Source organism: Halichoeres trimaculatus, unplaced genomic scaffold (genome assembly GCF_033239565.1).
Source record: "Halichoeres trimaculatus isolate MK-OKI-2021-1 unplaced genomic scaffold, fHalTri1.1 fHalTri1_scaffold_14, whole genome shotgun sequence".
NCBI classification, from domain to species: domain Eukaryota; kingdom Metazoa; phylum Chordata; class Actinopteri; order Labriformes; family Labridae; genus Halichoeres; species Halichoeres trimaculatus.
In genome coordinates, this window is record NW_027437192.1 from 29,978,324 (window position 1) to 29,994,351 (window position 16,028).

Below are 16,028 nucleotides of genomic sequence, written 5' to 3' on the forward strand. Positions count from 1 at the left end.
CAAATCGACATCCATTCAAAAAGAGAACTCGAGTCAAGAAAATAAGTTTTCCAATGGTTTTACTTGCAAGGAGTACAGGCCATACAACAAACACAGAGTGTGAAGCACAACACTGCACTTTGGAGCATGACGCTGCACTGAAGAATACAGAGACAGACAGCGCTTATAAAGAGACACATTTTGATTACAAGTGTATGTGTGTGTGTGAATGTGTGTGTGTGTGTGTGAATCATATCTCTTCCCCCCCCTTACTGCCGGGAACAGAAAGTACAAATATGGAAAGATGGGTTTTGCATACCGAAACTCAACAGTTTAAAAACAGGATGGGAGTGCAAGTGATAGCGAGTTACAGAATTAAAAAGGTCATCTCGTACTGTCCTTGGCACAAAGCTGGAGAAATGAAAAAGGCCAAGCATGATTAAAGATATACAACTTTCACAGCGCTCGGCTGTTAACCGAGAGGTTGGTGGTTCGAGCCCACCCAGGGACGAGCTGTATTTATCCCAATGTGCTCAGTGCTGGAGGCTGGGCACCAGAGCCTTTTCCTCTCAAGAAAGAGTCTTGTGTCTTGAGAGTCGGCGGCCCGCCTGGCCCAACAGGACCTCGCAGTCATGTCCACTTTGTGTCTTGGCCCCTCTATCTGCACAGTGCCAGGGACAAAGTGGTGTGGCTCCTGTGTTGGCCAAGGCCTGCCAGCTCTGTGCTTTCCCTCTCTCGCTCTCCTGTGCAGTCCTGGGCTTGTTCAGGACTTTTGCTTTCCTTGTCTTTGACTCCACTGAGGAGGGAAAGAAAGATGTACACAAGCTGATCTGATTGGAGTCTCTAGTGTCAAGCGTGTCAGACATTGCTGGAGACCAGCAACTTGTGGCGCCGTGGCTTAGTTGGTCAAAGTGCCTGTCTAGTAAACAGGAGATCCTGGGTTCGAATCCCAGCGGTGCCTGCTCGTCCTTTCTTGACAGACGGAGAGGAGCCCGGCCCGCTCTCCAAGCCATCCCGACTTGACACGCCTCCTGGGCTCGACAGAGACGGCGTGTGTCTTTTGTGATACTCGAGGGCAACAGAGGTGGGGCATTTGCCCCAAAATGCTTGGCAAGAGCAGGCGCTGTGGCTTAGTTGGTCAAAGCGCCTGTCTTGTAAACAGGAGATCCTGGGTTCAAATCCCAGCGGTGCCTTGATCCGTGCTCTTTGCCAGCCACACCTTCACTATGTCAAAACTGGGGACTGGACCGTTTGTTGGGTAGCCCTCCATCGGAGGCTTGCAGAGGTTGTCGGGGGTGGCTTTTAGAAGAGGCCCCGTCTCTTCTGGGGATCCAGGTTTTCCTCAGCGAGGTCTATCAGGGGCTCTGCAGGGTCAGGGCCAGCGACAAAGCGCACACCGCAAGGCTTTTGCTTTTTACGGGTCGGTCGGAGGGACAACCCGGGCCTGTGGATAAGTCGGACTCCCTTGGGGGGACCCAGCGAAGGCCTCAGAAGGTGTGGCTCGTAATGCGTCACGTGGCAGAGTTTTGAAAAAAAGAGCCCCGCAGTGTCTTGGCTTGGCCACCCAGGGGCCCAGCAGCCGTGCACGTCTCTGTGGCGCAATCGGCCAGCGCGCTCGGCTGTTAACCGAGAGGTTGGTGGTTCGAGCCCACCCAGGGACGAGCTGTATTTATCCCAGCGTGCTCAGTGCTGGAGGCTGGGCACCAGAGCCTTTTCCTCTCAAGAAAGAGTCTTGTGTCTTGAGAGTGGGCGGCCCGCCTGGCCCAACAGGACCTCGCAGTCATGTCCACTTTGTGTCTTGGCCCCTCTATCTGCACAGTGCCAGGGACAAAGTGGTGTGGCTCCTGTGTTGGCCAAGGCCTGCCAGCTCTGTGCTTTCCCTCTCTCGCTCTCCTGTGCAGTCCTGGGCTTGCTCAGGACTTTTGCTTTCCTTGTCTTTGACTCCACTGAGGAGGGAAAGAAAGATGTACACAAGCTGATCTGATTGGAGTCTCTAGTGTCAAGCGTGTCAGACATTGCTGGAGACCAGCAACTTGTGGCGCCGTGGCTTAGTTGGTCAAAGTGCCTGTCTAGTGACCAGGAGATCCTGGGTTCGAATCCCAGCGGTGCCTGCTCGTCCTTTCTTGACAGACGGAGAGGAGCCCGGCCCGCTCTCCAAGCCATCCCGACTTGACACGCCTCCTGGGCTCGACAGAGACGGCGTGTGTCTTTTGTGATACTCGAGGGCAACAGAGGTGGGGCATTTGCCCCAAAATGCTTGGCAAGAGCAGGCGCTGTGGCTTAGTTGGTCAAAGCGCCTGTCTTGTAAACAGGAGATCCTGGGTTCAAATCCCAGCGGTGCCTTGATCCGTGCTCTTTGCCAGCCACGCCTTCACTATGTCAAAACTGGGGACTGGACCGTTTGTTGGGTAGCCCTCCATCGGAGGCTTGCAGAGGTCGTCGGGGGCGGCTTTTAGAAGAGGCCCCGTCTCTTCTGGGGATCCAGGTTTTCCTCAGCGAGGTCTATCAGGGGCTCTGCAGGGTCAGGGCCAGCGAAAAAAGCGCACACCGCAAGGCTTTTGCTTTTTACGGGTCGGTCGGAGGGACAACCCGGGCCTGTGGATAAGTCGGACTCCCTTGGGGGGACCCAGCGAAGGCCTCAGAAGGTGTGGCTTGTAATGCGTCACGTGGCAGAGTTTTGAAAAAAAGAGCCCCGCAGTGTCTTGGCTTGGCCACCCAGGGGCCCAGCAGCCGTGCACGTCTCTGTGGCGCAATCGGCCAGCGCGCTCGGCTGTTAACCGAGAGGTTGGTGGTTCGAGCCCACCCAGGGACGAGCTGTATTTATCCCAGCGTGCTCAGTGCTGGAGGCTGGGCACCAGAGCCTTTTCCTCTCAAGAAAGAGTCTTGTGTCTTGAGAGTGGGCGGCCCGCCTGGCCCAACAGGACCTCGCAGTCATGTCCACTTTGTGTCTTGGCCCCTCTATCTGCACAGTGCCAGGGACAAAGTGGTGTGGCTCCTGTGTTGGCCAAGGCCTGCCAGCTCTGTGCTTTCCCTCTCTCGCTCTCCTGTGCAGTCCTGGGCTTGTTCAGGACTTTTGCTTTCCTTGTCTTTGACTCCACTGAGGAGGGAAAGAAAGATGTACACAAGCTGATCTGATTGGAGTCTCTAGTGTCAAGCGTGTCAGACATTGCTGGAGACCAGCAACTTGTGGCGCCGTGGCTTAGTTGGTCAAAGTGCCTGTCTAGTAAACAGGAGATCCTGGGTTCGAATCCCAGCGGTGCCTGCTCGTCCTTTCTTGACAGACGGAGAGGAGCCCGGCCCGCTCTCCAAGCCATCCCGACTTGACACGCCTCCTGGGCTCGACAGAGACGGCGTGTGTCTTTTGTGATACTCGAGGGCAACAGAGGTGGGGCATTTGCCCCAAAATGCTTGGCAAGAGCAGGCGCTGTGGCTTAGTTGGTCAAAGCGCCTGTCTTGTAAACAGGAGATCCTGGGTTCAAATCCCAGCGGTGCCTTGATCCGTGCTCTTTGCCAGCCACGCCTTCACTATGTCAAAACTGGGGACTGGACCGTTTGTTGGGTAGCCCTCCATCGGAGGCTTGCAGAGGTCGTCGGGGGCGGCTTTTAGAAGAGGCCCCGTCTCTTCTGGGGATCCAGGTTTTCCTCAGCGAGGTCTATCAGGGGCTCTGCAGGGTCAGGGCCAGCGAAAAAAGCGCACACGGCAAGGCTTTTGCTTTTTACGGGTCGGTCGGAGGGACAACCCGGGCCTGTGGATAAGTCGGACTCCCTTGGGGGGACCCAGCGAAGGCCTCAGAAGGTGTGGCTCGTAATGCGTCACGTGGCAGAGTTTTGAAAAAAAGAGCCCCGCAGTGTCTTGGCTTGGCCACCCAGGGGCCCAGCAGACATGCACGTCTCTGTGGCGCAATCGGCCAGCGCGCTCGGCTGTTAACCGAGAGGTTGGTGGTTCGAGCCCACCCAGGGACGAGCTGTATTTATCCCAGCGTGCTCAGTGCTGGAGGCTGGGCACCAGAGCCTTTTCCTCTCAAGAAAGAGTCTTGTGTCTTGAGAGTCGGCGGCCCGCCTGGCCCAACAGGACCTCGCAGTCATGTCCACTTTGTGTCTTGGCCCCTCTATCTGCACAGTGCCAGGGACAAAGTGGTGTGGCTCCTGTGTTGGCCAAGGCCTGCCAGCTCTGTGCTTTCCCTCTCTCGCTCTCCTGTGCAGTCCTGGGCTTGCTCAGGACTTTTGCTTTCCTTGTCTTTGACTCCACTGAGGAGGGAAAGAAAGATGTACACAAGCTGATCTGATTGGAGTCTCTAGTGTCAAGCGTGTCAGACATTGCTGGAGACCAGCAACTTGTGGCGCCGTGGCTTAGTTGGTCAAAGTGCCTGTCTAGTGACCAGGAGATCCTGGGTTCGAATCCCAGCGGTGCCTGCTCGTCCTTTCTTGACAGACGGAGAGGAGCCCGGCCCGCTCTCCAAGCCATCCCGACTTGACACGCCTCCTGGGCTCGACAGAGACGGCGTGTGTCTTTTGTGATACTCGAGGGCAACAGAGGTGGGGCATTTGCCCCAAAATGCTTGGCAAGAGCAGGCGCTGTGGCTTAGTTGGTCAAAGCGCCTGTCTTGTAAACAGGAGATCCTGGGTTCAAATCCCAGCGGTGCCTTGATCCGTGCTCTTTGCCAGCCACGCCTTCACTATGTCAAAACTGGGGACTGGACCGTTTGTTGGGTAGCCCTCCATCGGAGGCTTGCAGAGGTCGTCGGGGGCGGCTTTTAGAAGAGGCCCCGTCTCTTCTGGGGATCCAGGTTTTCCTCAGCGAGGTCTATCAGGGGCTCTGCAGGGTCAGGGCCAGCGAAAAAAGCGCACACCGCAAGGCTTTTGCTTTTTACGGGTCGGTCGGAGGGACAACCCGGGCCTGTGGATAAGTCGGACTCCCTTGGGGGGACCCAGCGAAGGCCTCAGAAGGTGTGGCTTGTAATGCGTCACGTGGCAGAGTTTTGAAAAAAAGAGCCCCGCAGTGTCTTGGCTTGGCCACCCAGGGGCCCAGCAGCCGTGCACGTCTCTGTGGCGCAATCGGCCAGCGCGCTCGGCTGTTAACCGAGAGGTTGGTGGTTCGAGCCCACCCAGGGACGAGCTGTATTTATCCCAGCGTGCTCAGTGCTGGAGGCTGGGCACCAGAGCCTTTTCCTCTCAAGAAAGAGTCTTGTGTCTTGAGAGTGGGCGGCCCGCCTGGCCCAACAGGACCTCGCAGTCATGTCCACTTTGTGTCTTGGCCCCTCTATCTGCACAGTGCCAGGGACAAAGTGGTGTGGCTCCTGTGTTGGCCAAGGCCTGCCAGCTCTGTGCTTTCCCTCTCTCGCTCTCCTGTGCAGTCCTGGGCTTGTTCAGGACTTTTGCTTTCCTTGTCTTTGACTCCACTGAGGAGGGAAAGAAAGATGTACACAAGCTGATCTGATTGGAGTCTCTAGTGTCAAGCGTGTCAGACATTGCTGGAGACCAGCAACTTGTGGCGCCGTGGCTTAGTTGGTCAAAGTGCCTGTCTAGTAAACAGGAGATCCTGGGTTCGAATCCCAGCGGTGCCTGCTCGTCCTTTCTTGACAGACGGAGAGGAGCCCGGCCCGCTCTCCAAGCCATCCCGACTTGACACGCCTCCTGGGCTCGACAGAGACGGCGTGTGTCTTTTGTGATACTCGAGGGCAACAGAGGTGGGGCATTTGCCCCAAAATGCTTGGCAAGAGCAGGCGCTGTGGCTTAGTTGGTCAAAGCGCCTGTCTTGTAAACAGGAGATCCTGGGTTCAAATCCCAGCGGTGCCTTGATCCGTGCTCTTTGCCAGCCACGCCTTCACTATGTCAAAACTGGGGACTGGACCGTTTGTTGGGTAGCCCTCCATCGGAGGCTTGCAGAGGTCGTCGGGGGCGGCTTTTAGAAGAGGCCCCGTCTCTTCTGGGGATCCAGGTTTTCCTCAGCGAGGTCTATCAGGGGCTCTGCAGGGTCAGGGCCAGCGAAAAAAGCGCACACGGCAAGGCTTTTGCTTTTTACGGGTCGGTCGGAGGGACAACCCGGGCCTGTGGATAAGTCGGACTCCCTTGGGGGGACCCAGCGAAGGCCTCAGAAGGTGTGGCTCGTAATGCGTCACGTGGCAGAGTTTTGAAAAAAAGAGCCCCGCAGTGTCTTGGCTTGGCCACCCAGGGGCCCAGCAGACATGCACGTCTCTGTGGCGCAATCGGCCAGCGCGCTCGGCTGTTAACCGAGAGGTTGGTGGTTCGAGCCCACCCAGGGACGAGCTGTATTTATCCCAGCGTGCTCAGTGCTGGAGGCTGGGCACCAGAGCCTTTTCCTCTCAAGAAAGAGTCTTGTGTCTTGAGAGTCGGCGGCCCGCCTGGCCCAACAGGACCTCGCAGTCATGTCCACTTTGTGTCTTGGCCCCTCTATCTGCACAGTGCCAGGGACAAAGTGGTGTGGCTCCTGTGTTGGCCAAGGCCTGCCAGCTCTGTGCTTTCCCTCTCTCGCTCTCCTGTGCAGTCCTGGGCTTGTTCAGGACTTTTGCTTTCCTTGTCTTTGACTCCACTGAGGAGGGAAAGAAAGATGTACACAAGCTGATCTGATTGGAGTCTCTAGTGTCAAGCGTGTCAGACATTGCTGGAGACCAGCAACTTGTGGCGCCGTGGCTTAGTTGGTCAAAGTGCCTGTCTAGTAAACAGGAGATCCTGGGTTCGAATCCCAGCGGTGCCTGCTCGTCCTTTCTTGACAGACGGAGAGGAGCCTGGCCCGCTCTCCAAGCCATCCCGACTTGACACGCCTCCTGGGCTCGACAGAGACGGCGTGTGTCTTTTGTGATACTCGAGGGCAACAGAGGTGGGGCATTTGCCCCAAAATGCTTGGCAAGAGCAGGCGCTGTGGCTTAGTTGGTCAAAGCGCCTGTCTTGTAAACAGGAGATCCTGGGTTCAAATCCCAGCGGTGCCTTGATCCGTGCTCTTTGCCAGCCACGCCTTCACCATGTCAAAACTGGGGACTGGACCGTTTGTTGGGTAGCCCTCCATCGGAGGCTTGCAGAGGTCGTCGGGGGCGGCTTTTAGAAGAGGCCCCGTCTCTTCTGGGGATCCAGGTTTTCCTCAGCGAGGTCTATCAGGGGCTCTGCAGGGTCAGGGCCAGCGAAAAAAGCGCACACGGCAAGGCTTTTGCTTTTTACGGGTCGGTCGGAGGGACAACCCGGGCCTGTGGATAAGTCGGACTCCCTTGGGGGGACCCAGCGAAGGCCTCAGAAGGTGTGGCTTGTAATGCGTCACGTGGCAGAGTTTTGAAAAAAAGAGCCCCGCAGTGTCTTGGCTTGGCCACCCAGGGGCCCAGCAGCCGTGCACGTCTCTGTGGCGCAATCGGCCAGCGCGCTCGGCTGTTAACCGAGAGGTTGGTGGTTCGAGCCCACCCAGGGACGAGCTGTATTTATCCCAGCGTGCTCAGTGCTGGAGGCTGGGCACCAGAGCCTTTTCCTCTCAAGAAAGAGTCTTGTGTCTTGAGAGTCGGCGGCCCGCCTGGCCCAACAGGACCTCGCAGTCATGTCCACTTTGTGTCTTGGCCCCTCTATCTGCACAGTGCCAGCGACAAAGTGGTGTGGCTCCTGTGTTGGCCAAGGCCTGCCAGCTCTGTGCTTTCCCTCTCTCGCTCTCCTGTGCAGTCCTGGGCTTGTTCAGGACTTTTGCTTTCCTTGTCTTTGACTCCACTGAGGAGGGAAAGAAAGATGTACACAAGCTGATCTGATTGGAGTCTCTAGTGTGAAGCGTGTCAGACATTGCTGGAGACCAGCAACTTGTGGCGCCGTGGCTTAGTTGGTCAAAGTGCCTGTCTAGTAAACAGGAGATCCTGGGTTCGAATCCCAGCGGTGCCTGCTCGTCCTTTCTTGACAGACGGAGAGGAGCCCGGCCCGCTCTCCAAGCCATCCCGACTTGACACGCCTCCTGGGCTCGACAGAGACGGCGTGTGTCTTTTGTGATACTCGAGGGCAACAGAGGTGGGGCATTTGCCCCAAAATGCTTGGCAAGAGCAGGCGCTGTGGCTTAGTTGGTCAAAGCGCCTGTCTTGTAAACAGGAGATCCTGGGTTCAAATCCCAGCGGTGCCTTGATCCGTGCTCTTTGCCAGCCACGCCTTCACTATGTCAAAACTGGGGACTGGACCGTTTGTTGGGTAGCCCTCCATCGGAGGCTTGCAGAGGTCGTCGGGGGTGGCTTTTAGAAGAGGACCCGTCTCTTCTGGGGATCCAGGTTTTCCTCAGCGAGGTCTATCAGGGGCTCTGCAGGGTCAGGGCCAGCGAAAAAAGCGCACACGGCAAGGCTTTTGCTTTTTACGGGTCGGTCGGAGGGACAACCCGGGCCTGTGGATAAGTCGGACTCCCTTGGGGGGACCCAGCGAAGGCCTCAGAAGGTGTGGCTTGTAATGCGTCACGTGGCAGAGTTTTGAAAAAAAGAGCCCCGCAGTGTCTTGGCTTGGCCACCCAGGGGCCCAGCAGCCGTGCACGTCTCTGTGGCGCAATCGGCCAGCGCGCTCGGCTGTTAACCGAGAGGTTGGTGGTTTGAGCCCACCCAGGGACAAGCTGTATTTATCACAGCGTGCTCAGTGCTGGAGGCTGGGCACCAGAGCCTTTTCCTCTCAAGAAAGAGTCTTGTGTCTTGAGAGTCGGCGGCCCGCCTGGCCCAACAGGACCTCGCAGTCATCTCCACTTTGTGTCTTGGCCCCTCTATCTGCACAGTGCCAGGGACAAAGTGGTGTGGCTCCTGTGTTGGCCAAGGCCTGCCAGCTCTGTGCTTTCCCTCTCTCGCTCTCCTGTGCAGTCCTGGGCTTGTTCAGGACTTTTGCTTTCCTTGTCTTTGACTCCACTGAGGAGGGAAAGAAAGATGTACACAAGCTGATCTGATTGGAGTCTCTAGTGTCAAGCGTGTCAGACATTGCTAGAGACCAGCAACTTGTGGCGCCGTGGCTTAGTTGGTCAAAGTGCCTGTCTAGTAAACAGGAGATCCTGGGTTCGAATCCCAGCGGTGCCTGCTCGTCCTTTCTTGACAGACGGAGAGGAGCCCGGCCCGCTCTCCAAGCCATCCCGACTTGACACGCCTCCTGGGCTCGACAGAGACGGCGTGTGTCTTTTGTGATACTCGAGGGCAACAGAGGTGGGGCATTTGCCCCAAAATGCTTGGCAAGAGCAGGCGCTGTGGCTTAGTTGGTCAAAGCGCCTGTCTTGTAAACAGGAGATCCTGGGTTCAAATCCCAGCGGTGCCTTGATCCGTGCTCTTTGCCAGCCACGCCTTCACTATGTCAAAACTGGGGACTGGACCGTTTGTTGGGTAGCCCTCCATCGGAGGCTTGCAGAGGTCGTCGGGGGCGGCTTTTAGAAGAGGCCCCGTCTCTTCTGGGGATCCAGGTTTTCCTCAGCGAGGTCTATCAGGGGCTCTGCAGGGTCAGGGCCAGCGAAAAAAGCGCACACCGCAAGGCTTTTGCTTTTTACGGGTCGGTCGGAGGGACAACCCGGGCCTGTGGATAAGTCGGACTCCCTTGGGGGGACCCAGCGAAGGCCTCAGAAGGTGTGGCTCGTAATGCGTCACGTGGCAGAGTTTTGAAAAAAAGAGCCCCGCAGTGTCTTGGCTTGGCCACCCAGGGGCCCAGCAGCCGTGCACGTCTCTGTGGCGCAATCGGCCAGCGCGCTCGGCTGTTAACCGAGAGGTTGGTGGTTCGAGCCCACCCAGGGACGAGCGGTATTTATCCCAGCGTGCTCAGTGCTGGAGGCTGGGCACCAGAGCCTTTTCCTCTCAAGAAAGAGTCTTGTGTCTTGAGAGTCGGCGGCCCGCCTGGCCCAACAGGACCTCGCAGTCATGTCCACTTTGTGTCTTGGCCCCTCTATCTGCACAGTGCCAGGGACAAAGTGGTGTGGCTCCTGTGTTGGCCAAGGCCTGCCAGCTCTGTGCTTTCCCTCTCTCGCTCTCCTGTGCAGTCCTGGGCTTGTTCAGGACTTTTGCTTTCCTTGTCTTTGACTCCACTGAGGAGGGAAAGAAAGATGTACACAAGCTGATCTGATTGGAGTCTCTAGTGTCAAGCGTGTCAGACATTGCTGGAGACCAGCAACTTGTGGCGCCGTGGCTTAATTGGTCAAAGTGCCTGTCTAGTAAACAGGAGATCCTGGGTTCGAATCCCAGCGGTGCCTGCTCGTCCTTTCTTGACAGACGGAGAGGAGCCCGGCCCGCTCTCCAAGCCATCCCGACTTGACACGCCTCCTGGGCTCGACAGAGACGGCGTGTGTCTTTTGTGATACTCGAGGGCAACAGAGGTGGGGCATTTGCCCCAAAATGCTTGGCAAGAGCAGGCGCTGTGGCTTAGTTGGTCAAAGCGCCTGTCTTGTAAACAGGAGATCCTGGGTTCAAATCCCAGCGGTGCCTTGATCCGTGCTCTTTGCCAGCCACGCCTTCACCATGTCAAAACTGGGGACTGGACCGTTTGTTGGGTAGCCCTCCATCGGAGGCTTGCAGAGGTCGTCGGGGGCGGCTTTTAGAAGAGGCCCCGTCTCTTCTGGGGATCCAGGTTTTCCTCAGCGAGGTCTATCAGGGGCTCTGCAGGGTCAGGGCCAGCGAAAAAAGCGCACACCGCAAGGCTTTTGCTTTTTACGGGTCGGTCGGAGGGACAACCCGGGCCTGTGGATAAGTCGGACTCCCTTGGGGGGACCCAGCGAAGGCCTCAGAAGGTGTGGCTCGTAATGCGTCACGTGGCAGAGTTTTGAAAAAAAGAGCCCCGCAGTGTCTTGGCTTGGCCACCCAGGGGCCCAGCAGCCGTGCACGTCTCTGTGGCGCAATCGGCCAGCGCGCTCGGCTGTTAACCGAGAGGTTGGTGGTTCGAGCCCACCCAGGGACGAGCGGTATTTATCCCAGCGTGCTCAGTGCTGGAGGCTGGGCACCAGAGCCTTTTCCTCTCAAGAAAGAGTCTTGTGTCTTGAGAGTCGGCGGCCCGCCTGGCCCAACAGGACCTCGCAGTCATGTCCACTTTGTGTCTTGGCCCCTCTATCTGCACAGTGCCAGGGACAAAGTGGTGTGGCTCCTGTGTTGGCCAAGGCCTGCCAGCTCTGTGCTTTCCCTCTCTCGCTCTCCTGTGCAGTCCTGGGCTTGTTCAGGACTTTTGCTTTCCTTGTCTTTGACTCCACTGAGGAGGGAAAGAAAGATGTACACAAGCTGATCTGATTGGAGTCTCTAGTGTGAAGCGTGTCAGACATTGCTGGAGACCAGCAACTTGTGGCGCCGTGGCTTAGTTGGTCAAAGTGCCTGTCTAGTAAACAGGAGATCCTGGGTTCGAATCCCAGCGGTGCCTGCTCGTCCTTTCTTGACAGACGGAGAGGAGCCCGGCCCGCTCTCCAAGCCATCCCGACTTGACACGCCTCCTGGGCTCGACAGAGACGGCGTGTGTCTTTTGTGATACTCGAGGGCAACAGAGGTGGGGTATTTGCCCCAACATGCTTGGCAAGAGCAGGCGCTGTGGCTTAGTTGGTCAAAGCGCCTGTCTTGTAAACAGGAGATCCTGGGTTCAAATCCCAGCGGTGCCTTGATCCGTGCTCTTTGCCAGCCACGCCTTCACTATGTCAAAACTGGGGACTGGACCGTTTGTTGGGTAGCCCTCCATCGGAGGCTTGCAGAGGTCGTCGGGGGTGGCTTTTAGAAGAGGCCCCGTCTCTTCTGGGGATCCAGGTTTTCCTCAGCGAGGTCTATCAGGGGCTCTGCAGGGTCAGGGCCAGCGAAAAAAGCGCACACGGCAAGGCTTTTGCTTTTTACGGGTCGGTCGGAGGGACAACCCGGGCCTGTGGATAAGTCGGACTCCCTTGGGGGGACCCAGCGAAGGCCTCAGAAGGTGTGGCTTGTAATGCGTCACGTGGCAGAGTTTTGAAAAAAAGAGCCCCGCAGTGTCTTGGCTTGGCCACCCAGGGGCCCAGCAGCCGTGCACGTCTCTGTGGCGCAATCGGCCAGCGCGCTCGGCTGTTAACCGAGAGGTTGGTGGTTTGAGCCCACCCAGGGACAAGCTGTATTTATCACAGCGTGCTCAGTGCTGGAGGCTGGGCACCAGAGCCTTTTCCTCTCAAGAAAGAGTCTTGTGTCTTGAGAGTCGGCGGCCCGCCTGGCCCAACAGGACCTCGCAGTCATGTCCACTTTGTGTCTTGGCCCTTCTATCTGCACAGTGCCAAGGACAAAGTGGTGTGGCTCCTGTGTTGGCCAAGGCCTGCCAGCTCTGTGCTTTCCCTCTCTCGCTCTCCTGTGCAGTCCTGGGCTTGTTCAGGACTTTTGCTTTCCTTGTCTTTGACTCCACTGAGGAGGGAAAGAAAGATGTACACAAGCTGATCTGATTGGAGTCTCTAGTGTGAAGCGTGTCAGACATTGCTGGAGACCAGCAACTTGTGGCGCCGTGGCTTAGTTGGTCAAAGTGCCTGTCTAGTAAACAGGAGATCCTGGGTTCGAATCCCAGCGGTGCCTCCTCGTCCTTTCTTGACAGACGGAGAGGAGCCCGGCCCGCTCTCCAAGCCATCCCGACTTGACACGCCTCCTGGGCTCGACAGAGACGGCGTGTGTCTTTTGTGATACTCGAGGGCAACAGAGGTGGGGCATTTGCCCCAAAATGCTTGGCAAGAGCAGGCGCTGTGGCTTAGTTGGTCAAAGCGCCTGTCTTGTAAACAGGAGATCCTGGGTTCAAATCCCAGCGGTGCCTTGATCCGTGCTCTTTGCCAGCCACACCTTCACTATGTCAAAACTGGGGACTGGACCGTTTGTTGGGTAGCCCTCCATCGGAGGCTTGCAGAGGTCGTCGGGGGCGGCTTTTAGAAGAGGCCCCGTCTCTTCTGGGGATCCAGGTTTTCCTCAGCGAGGTCTATCAGGGGCTCTGCAGGGTCAGGGCCAGCGAAAAAAGCGCACACCGCAAGGCTTTTGCTTTTTACGGGTCGGTCGGAGGGACAACCCGGGCCTGTGGATAAGTCGGACTCCCTTGGGGGGACCCAGCGAAGGCCTCAGAAGGTGTGGCTCGTAATGCGTCACGTGGCAGAGTTTTGAAAAAAAGAGCCCCGCAGTGTCTTGGCTTGGCCACCCAGGGGCCCAGCAGCCGTGCACGTCTCTGTGGCGCAATCGGCCAGCGCGCTCGGCTGTTAACCGAGAGGTTGGTGGTTCGAGCCCACCCAGGGACGAGCGGTATTTATCCCAGCGTGCTCAGTGCTGGAGGCTGGGCACCAGAGCCTTTTCCTCTCAAGAAAGAGTCTTGTGTCTTGAGAGTCGGCGGCCCGCCTGGCCCAACAGGACCTCGCAGTCATGTCCACTTTGTGTCTTGGCCCCTCTATCTGCACAGTGCCAGGGACAAAGTGGTGTGGCTCCTGTGTTGGCCAAGGCCTGCCAGCTCTGTGCTTTCCCTCTCTCGCTCTCCTGTGCAGTCCTGGGCTTGTTCAGGACTTTTGCTTTCCTTGTCTTTGACTCCACTGAGGAGGGAAAGAAAGATGTACACAAGCTGATCTGATTGGAGTCTCTAGTGTCAAGCGTGTCAGACATTGCTGGAGACCAGCAACTTGTGGCGCCGTGGCTTAGTTGGTCAAAGTGCCTGTCTAGTAAACAGGAGATCCTGGGTTCGAATCCCAGCGGTGCCTGCTCGTCCTTTCTTGACAGACGGAGAGGAGCCCGGCCCGCTCTCCAAGCCATCCCGACTTGACACGCCTCCTGGGCTCGACAGAGACGGCGTGTGTCTTTTGTGATACTCGAGGGCAACAGAGGTGGGGCATTTGCCCCAAAATGCTTGGCAAGAGCAGGCGCTGTGGCTTAGTTGGTCAAAGCGCCTGTCTTGTAAACAGGAGATCCTGGGTTCAAATCCCAGCGGTGCCTTGATCCGTGCTCTTTGCCAGCCACGCCTTCACTATGTCAAAACTGGGGACTGGACCGTTTGTTGGGTAGCCCTCCATCGGAGGCTTGCAGAGGTCGTCGGGGGCGGCTTTTAGAAGAGGCCCCGTCTCCTCTGGGGATCCAGGTTTTCCTCAGCGAGGTCTATCAGGGGCTCTGCAGGGTCAGGGCCAGCGAAAAAAGCGCACACCGCAAGGCTTTTGCTTTTTACGGGTCGGTCGGAGGGACAACCCGGGCCTGTGGATAAGTCGGACTCCCTTGGGGGGACCCAGCGAAGGCCTCAGAAGGTGTGGCTCGTAATGCGTCACGTGGCAGAGTTTTGAAAAAAAGAGCCCCGCAGTGTCTTGGCTTGGCCACCCAGGGGCCCAGCAGCCGTGCACGTCTCTGTGGCGCAATCGGCCAGCGCGCTCGGCTGTTAACCGAGAGGTTGGTGGTTCGAGCCCACCCAGGGACGAGCGGTATTTATCCCAGCGTGATCAGTGCTGGAGGCTGGGCACCAGAGCCTTTTCCTCTCAAGAAAGAGTCTTGTGTCTTGAGAGTCGGCGGCCCGCCTGGCCCAACAGGACCTCGCAGTCATGTCCACTTTGTGTCTTGGCCCCTCTATCTGCACAGTGCCAGGGACAAAGTGGTGTGGCTCCTGTGTTGGCCAAGGCCTGCCAGCTCTGTGCTTTCCCTCTCTCGCTCTCCTGTGCAGTCCTGGGCTTGTTCAGGACTTTTGCTTTCCTTGTCTTTGACTCCACTGAGGAGGGAAAGAAAGATGTACACAAGCTGATCTGATTGGAGTCTCTAGTGTCAAGCGTGTCAGACATTGCTGGAGACCAGCAACTTGTGGCGCCGTGGCTTAGTTGGTCAAAGTGCCTGTCTAGTAAACAGGAGATCCTGGGTTCGAATCCCAGCGGTGCCTGCTCGTCCTTTCTTGACAGACGGAGAGGAGCCCGGCCCGCTCTCCAAGCCATCCCGACTTGACACGCCTCCTGGGCTCGACAGAGACGGCGTGTGTCTTTTGTGATACTCGAGGGCAACAGAGGTGGGGCATTTGCCCCAAAATGCTTGGCAAGAGCAGGCGCTGTGGCTTAGTTGGTCAAAGCGCCTGTCTTGTAAACAGGAGATCCTGGGTTCAAATCCCAGCGGTGCCTTGATCCGTGCTCTTTGCCAGCCACGCCTTCACCATGTCAAAACTGGGGACTGGACCGTTTGTTGGGTAGCCCTCCATCGGAGGCTTGCAGAGGTCGTCGGGGGCGGCTTTTAGAAGAGGCCCCGTCTCTTCTGGGGATCCAGGTTTTCCTCAGCGAGGTCTATCAGGGGCTCTGCAGGGTCAGGGCCAGCGAAAAAAGCGCACACGGCAAGGCTTTTGCTTTTTACGGGTCGGTCGGAGGGACAACCCGGGCCTGTGGATAAGTCGGACTCCCTTGGGGGGACCCAGCGAAGGCCTCAGAAGGTGTGGCTCGTAATGCGTCACGTGGCAGAGTTTTGAAAAAAAGAGCCCCGCAGTGTCTTGGCTTGGCCACCCAGGGGCCCAGCAGCCGTGCACGTCTCTGTGGCACAATCGGCCAGCGCGCTCGGCTGTTAACCGAGAGGTTGGTGGTTTGAGCCCACCCAGGGACAAGCTGTATTTATCACAGCGTGCTCAGTGCTGGAGGCTGGGCACCAGAGCCTTTTCCTCTCAAGAAAGAGTCTTGTGTCTTAAGAGTCGGCGGCCCGCCTGGCCCAACAGGACCTCGCAGTCATGTCCACTTTGTGTCTTGGCCCCTCTATCTGCACAGTGCCAGGGACAAAGTGGTGTGGCTCCTGTGTTGGCCAAGGCCTGCCAGCTCTGTGCTTTCCCTCTCTCGCTCTCCTGTGCAGTCCTGGGCTTGTTCAGGACTTTTGCTTTCCTTGTCTTTGACTCCACTGAGGAGGGAAAGAAAGATGTACACAAGCTGATCTGATTGGAGTCTCTAGTGTGAAGCGTGTCAGACATTGCTGGAGACCAGCAACTTGTGGCGCCGTGGCTTAGTTGGTCAAAGTGCCTGTCTAGTAAACAGGAGATCCTGGGTTCGAATCCCAGCGGTGCCTCCTCGTCCTTTCTTGACAGACGGAGAGGAGCCCGGCCCGCTCTCCAAGCCATCCCGACTTGACACGCCTCCTGGGCTCGACAGAGACGGCGTGTGTCTTTTGTGATACTCGAGGGCAAAAGAGGTG

General features: G+C 57.3%; 40 non-coding genes across 40 annotated transcripts; all 40 read left to right on the forward strand.

The window, feature by feature from the left end:
- The first annotated feature begins 866 nt into the window (after positions 1 to 866).
- Positions 867 to 940, forward strand: trnat-agu (transfer RNA threonine (anticodon AGU)). The gene has a single exon. It is a non-coding gene; the product is annotated as a tRNA-Thr (tRNA).
- A 158-nt stretch (positions 941 to 1,098) lies between these two features.
- On the forward strand, positions 1,099 to 1,172 carry trnat-ugu (transfer RNA threonine (anticodon UGU)). Its single transcript has one exon. It is a non-coding gene; the product is annotated as a tRNA-Thr (tRNA).
- Positions 1,173 to 1,566: 394 nt separating this feature from the next.
- On the forward strand, positions 1,567 to 1,640 carry trnan-guu (transfer RNA asparagine (anticodon GUU)). The gene has a single exon. It is a non-coding gene; the product is annotated as a tRNA-Asn (tRNA).
- Positions 1,641 to 2,016: 376 nt separating this feature from the next.
- trnat-agu (transfer RNA threonine (anticodon AGU)) lies at positions 2,017 to 2,090 on the forward strand. Its single transcript has one exon. It is a non-coding gene; the product is annotated as a tRNA-Thr (tRNA).
- Positions 2,091 to 2,248: 158 nt separating this feature from the next.
- On the forward strand, positions 2,249 to 2,322 carry trnat-ugu (transfer RNA threonine (anticodon UGU)). The gene has a single exon. It is a non-coding gene; the product is annotated as a tRNA-Thr (tRNA).
- A 395-nt stretch (positions 2,323 to 2,717) lies between these two features.
- trnan-guu (transfer RNA asparagine (anticodon GUU)) lies at positions 2,718 to 2,791 on the forward strand. The gene has a single exon. It is a non-coding gene; the product is annotated as a tRNA-Asn (tRNA).
- Positions 2,792 to 3,167: 376 nt separating this feature from the next.
- On the forward strand, positions 3,168 to 3,241 carry trnat-agu (transfer RNA threonine (anticodon AGU)). The gene has a single exon. It is a non-coding gene; the product is annotated as a tRNA-Thr (tRNA).
- A 158-nt stretch (positions 3,242 to 3,399) lies between these two features.
- trnat-ugu (transfer RNA threonine (anticodon UGU)) lies at positions 3,400 to 3,473 on the forward strand. The gene has a single exon. It is a non-coding gene; the product is annotated as a tRNA-Thr (tRNA).
- Positions 3,474 to 3,868: 395 nt separating this feature from the next.
- trnan-guu (transfer RNA asparagine (anticodon GUU)) lies at positions 3,869 to 3,942 on the forward strand. The gene has a single exon. It is a non-coding gene; the product is annotated as a tRNA-Asn (tRNA).
- Positions 3,943 to 4,318: 376 nt separating this feature from the next.
- Positions 4,319 to 4,392, forward strand: trnat-agu (transfer RNA threonine (anticodon AGU)). Its single transcript has one exon. It is a non-coding gene; the product is annotated as a tRNA-Thr (tRNA).
- A 158-nt stretch (positions 4,393 to 4,550) lies between these two features.
- On the forward strand, positions 4,551 to 4,624 carry trnat-ugu (transfer RNA threonine (anticodon UGU)). The gene has a single exon. It is a non-coding gene; the product is annotated as a tRNA-Thr (tRNA).
- A 395-nt stretch (positions 4,625 to 5,019) lies between these two features.
- On the forward strand, positions 5,020 to 5,093 carry trnan-guu (transfer RNA asparagine (anticodon GUU)). Its single transcript has one exon. It is a non-coding gene; the product is annotated as a tRNA-Asn (tRNA).
- Positions 5,094 to 5,469: 376 nt separating this feature from the next.
- trnat-agu (transfer RNA threonine (anticodon AGU)) lies at positions 5,470 to 5,543 on the forward strand. The gene has a single exon. It is a non-coding gene; the product is annotated as a tRNA-Thr (tRNA).
- Positions 5,544 to 5,701: 158 nt separating this feature from the next.
- trnat-ugu (transfer RNA threonine (anticodon UGU)) lies at positions 5,702 to 5,775 on the forward strand. The gene has a single exon. It is a non-coding gene; the product is annotated as a tRNA-Thr (tRNA).
- Positions 5,776 to 6,170: 395 nt separating this feature from the next.
- trnan-guu (transfer RNA asparagine (anticodon GUU)) lies at positions 6,171 to 6,244 on the forward strand. The gene has a single exon. It is a non-coding gene; the product is annotated as a tRNA-Asn (tRNA).
- Positions 6,245 to 6,620: 376 nt separating this feature from the next.
- trnat-agu (transfer RNA threonine (anticodon AGU)) lies at positions 6,621 to 6,694 on the forward strand. The gene has a single exon. It is a non-coding gene; the product is annotated as a tRNA-Thr (tRNA).
- A 158-nt stretch (positions 6,695 to 6,852) lies between these two features.
- Positions 6,853 to 6,926, forward strand: trnat-ugu (transfer RNA threonine (anticodon UGU)). Its single transcript has one exon. It is a non-coding gene; the product is annotated as a tRNA-Thr (tRNA).
- A 395-nt stretch (positions 6,927 to 7,321) lies between these two features.
- trnan-guu (transfer RNA asparagine (anticodon GUU)) lies at positions 7,322 to 7,395 on the forward strand. The gene has a single exon. It is a non-coding gene; the product is annotated as a tRNA-Asn (tRNA).
- A 376-nt stretch (positions 7,396 to 7,771) lies between these two features.
- Positions 7,772 to 7,845, forward strand: trnat-agu (transfer RNA threonine (anticodon AGU)). The gene has a single exon. It is a non-coding gene; the product is annotated as a tRNA-Thr (tRNA).
- Positions 7,846 to 8,003: 158 nt separating this feature from the next.
- Positions 8,004 to 8,077, forward strand: trnat-ugu (transfer RNA threonine (anticodon UGU)). Its single transcript has one exon. It is a non-coding gene; the product is annotated as a tRNA-Thr (tRNA).
- Positions 8,078 to 8,472: 395 nt separating this feature from the next.
- Positions 8,473 to 8,546, forward strand: trnan-guu (transfer RNA asparagine (anticodon GUU)). The gene has a single exon. It is a non-coding gene; the product is annotated as a tRNA-Asn (tRNA).
- A 376-nt stretch (positions 8,547 to 8,922) lies between these two features.
- On the forward strand, positions 8,923 to 8,996 carry trnat-agu (transfer RNA threonine (anticodon AGU)). The gene has a single exon. It is a non-coding gene; the product is annotated as a tRNA-Thr (tRNA).
- Positions 8,997 to 9,154: 158 nt separating this feature from the next.
- Positions 9,155 to 9,228, forward strand: trnat-ugu (transfer RNA threonine (anticodon UGU)). Its single transcript has one exon. It is a non-coding gene; the product is annotated as a tRNA-Thr (tRNA).
- A 395-nt stretch (positions 9,229 to 9,623) lies between these two features.
- On the forward strand, positions 9,624 to 9,697 carry trnan-guu (transfer RNA asparagine (anticodon GUU)). Its single transcript has one exon. It is a non-coding gene; the product is annotated as a tRNA-Asn (tRNA).
- A 376-nt stretch (positions 9,698 to 10,073) lies between these two features.
- trnat-agu (transfer RNA threonine (anticodon AGU)) lies at positions 10,074 to 10,147 on the forward strand. Its single transcript has one exon. It is a non-coding gene; the product is annotated as a tRNA-Thr (tRNA).
- A 158-nt stretch (positions 10,148 to 10,305) lies between these two features.
- On the forward strand, positions 10,306 to 10,379 carry trnat-ugu (transfer RNA threonine (anticodon UGU)). The gene has a single exon. It is a non-coding gene; the product is annotated as a tRNA-Thr (tRNA).
- A 395-nt stretch (positions 10,380 to 10,774) lies between these two features.
- Positions 10,775 to 10,848, forward strand: trnan-guu (transfer RNA asparagine (anticodon GUU)). The gene has a single exon. It is a non-coding gene; the product is annotated as a tRNA-Asn (tRNA).
- Positions 10,849 to 11,224: 376 nt separating this feature from the next.
- On the forward strand, positions 11,225 to 11,298 carry trnat-agu (transfer RNA threonine (anticodon AGU)). The gene has a single exon. It is a non-coding gene; the product is annotated as a tRNA-Thr (tRNA).
- Positions 11,299 to 11,456: 158 nt separating this feature from the next.
- Positions 11,457 to 11,530, forward strand: trnat-ugu (transfer RNA threonine (anticodon UGU)). The gene has a single exon. It is a non-coding gene; the product is annotated as a tRNA-Thr (tRNA).
- A 395-nt stretch (positions 11,531 to 11,925) lies between these two features.
- On the forward strand, positions 11,926 to 11,999 carry trnan-guu (transfer RNA asparagine (anticodon GUU)). The gene has a single exon. It is a non-coding gene; the product is annotated as a tRNA-Asn (tRNA).
- A 376-nt stretch (positions 12,000 to 12,375) lies between these two features.
- trnat-agu (transfer RNA threonine (anticodon AGU)) lies at positions 12,376 to 12,449 on the forward strand. The gene has a single exon. It is a non-coding gene; the product is annotated as a tRNA-Thr (tRNA).
- A 158-nt stretch (positions 12,450 to 12,607) lies between these two features.
- trnat-ugu (transfer RNA threonine (anticodon UGU)) lies at positions 12,608 to 12,681 on the forward strand. The gene has a single exon. It is a non-coding gene; the product is annotated as a tRNA-Thr (tRNA).
- Positions 12,682 to 13,076: 395 nt separating this feature from the next.
- On the forward strand, positions 13,077 to 13,150 carry trnan-guu (transfer RNA asparagine (anticodon GUU)). The gene has a single exon. It is a non-coding gene; the product is annotated as a tRNA-Asn (tRNA).
- Positions 13,151 to 13,526: 376 nt separating this feature from the next.
- trnat-agu (transfer RNA threonine (anticodon AGU)) lies at positions 13,527 to 13,600 on the forward strand. The gene has a single exon. It is a non-coding gene; the product is annotated as a tRNA-Thr (tRNA).
- A 158-nt stretch (positions 13,601 to 13,758) lies between these two features.
- On the forward strand, positions 13,759 to 13,832 carry trnat-ugu (transfer RNA threonine (anticodon UGU)). Its single transcript has one exon. It is a non-coding gene; the product is annotated as a tRNA-Thr (tRNA).
- A 395-nt stretch (positions 13,833 to 14,227) lies between these two features.
- Positions 14,228 to 14,301, forward strand: trnan-guu (transfer RNA asparagine (anticodon GUU)). Its single transcript has one exon. It is a non-coding gene; the product is annotated as a tRNA-Asn (tRNA).
- Positions 14,302 to 14,677: 376 nt separating this feature from the next.
- trnat-agu (transfer RNA threonine (anticodon AGU)) lies at positions 14,678 to 14,751 on the forward strand. Its single transcript has one exon. It is a non-coding gene; the product is annotated as a tRNA-Thr (tRNA).
- Positions 14,752 to 14,909: 158 nt separating this feature from the next.
- On the forward strand, positions 14,910 to 14,983 carry trnat-ugu (transfer RNA threonine (anticodon UGU)). Its single transcript has one exon. It is a non-coding gene; the product is annotated as a tRNA-Thr (tRNA).
- Positions 14,984 to 15,378: 395 nt separating this feature from the next.
- Positions 15,379 to 15,452, forward strand: trnan-guu (transfer RNA asparagine (anticodon GUU)). The gene has a single exon. It is a non-coding gene; the product is annotated as a tRNA-Asn (tRNA).
- Positions 15,453 to 15,828: 376 nt separating this feature from the next.
- Positions 15,829 to 15,902, forward strand: trnat-agu (transfer RNA threonine (anticodon AGU)). Its single transcript has one exon. It is a non-coding gene; the product is annotated as a tRNA-Thr (tRNA).
- The last annotated feature ends 126 nt before the right edge of the window (positions 15,903 to 16,028 follow it).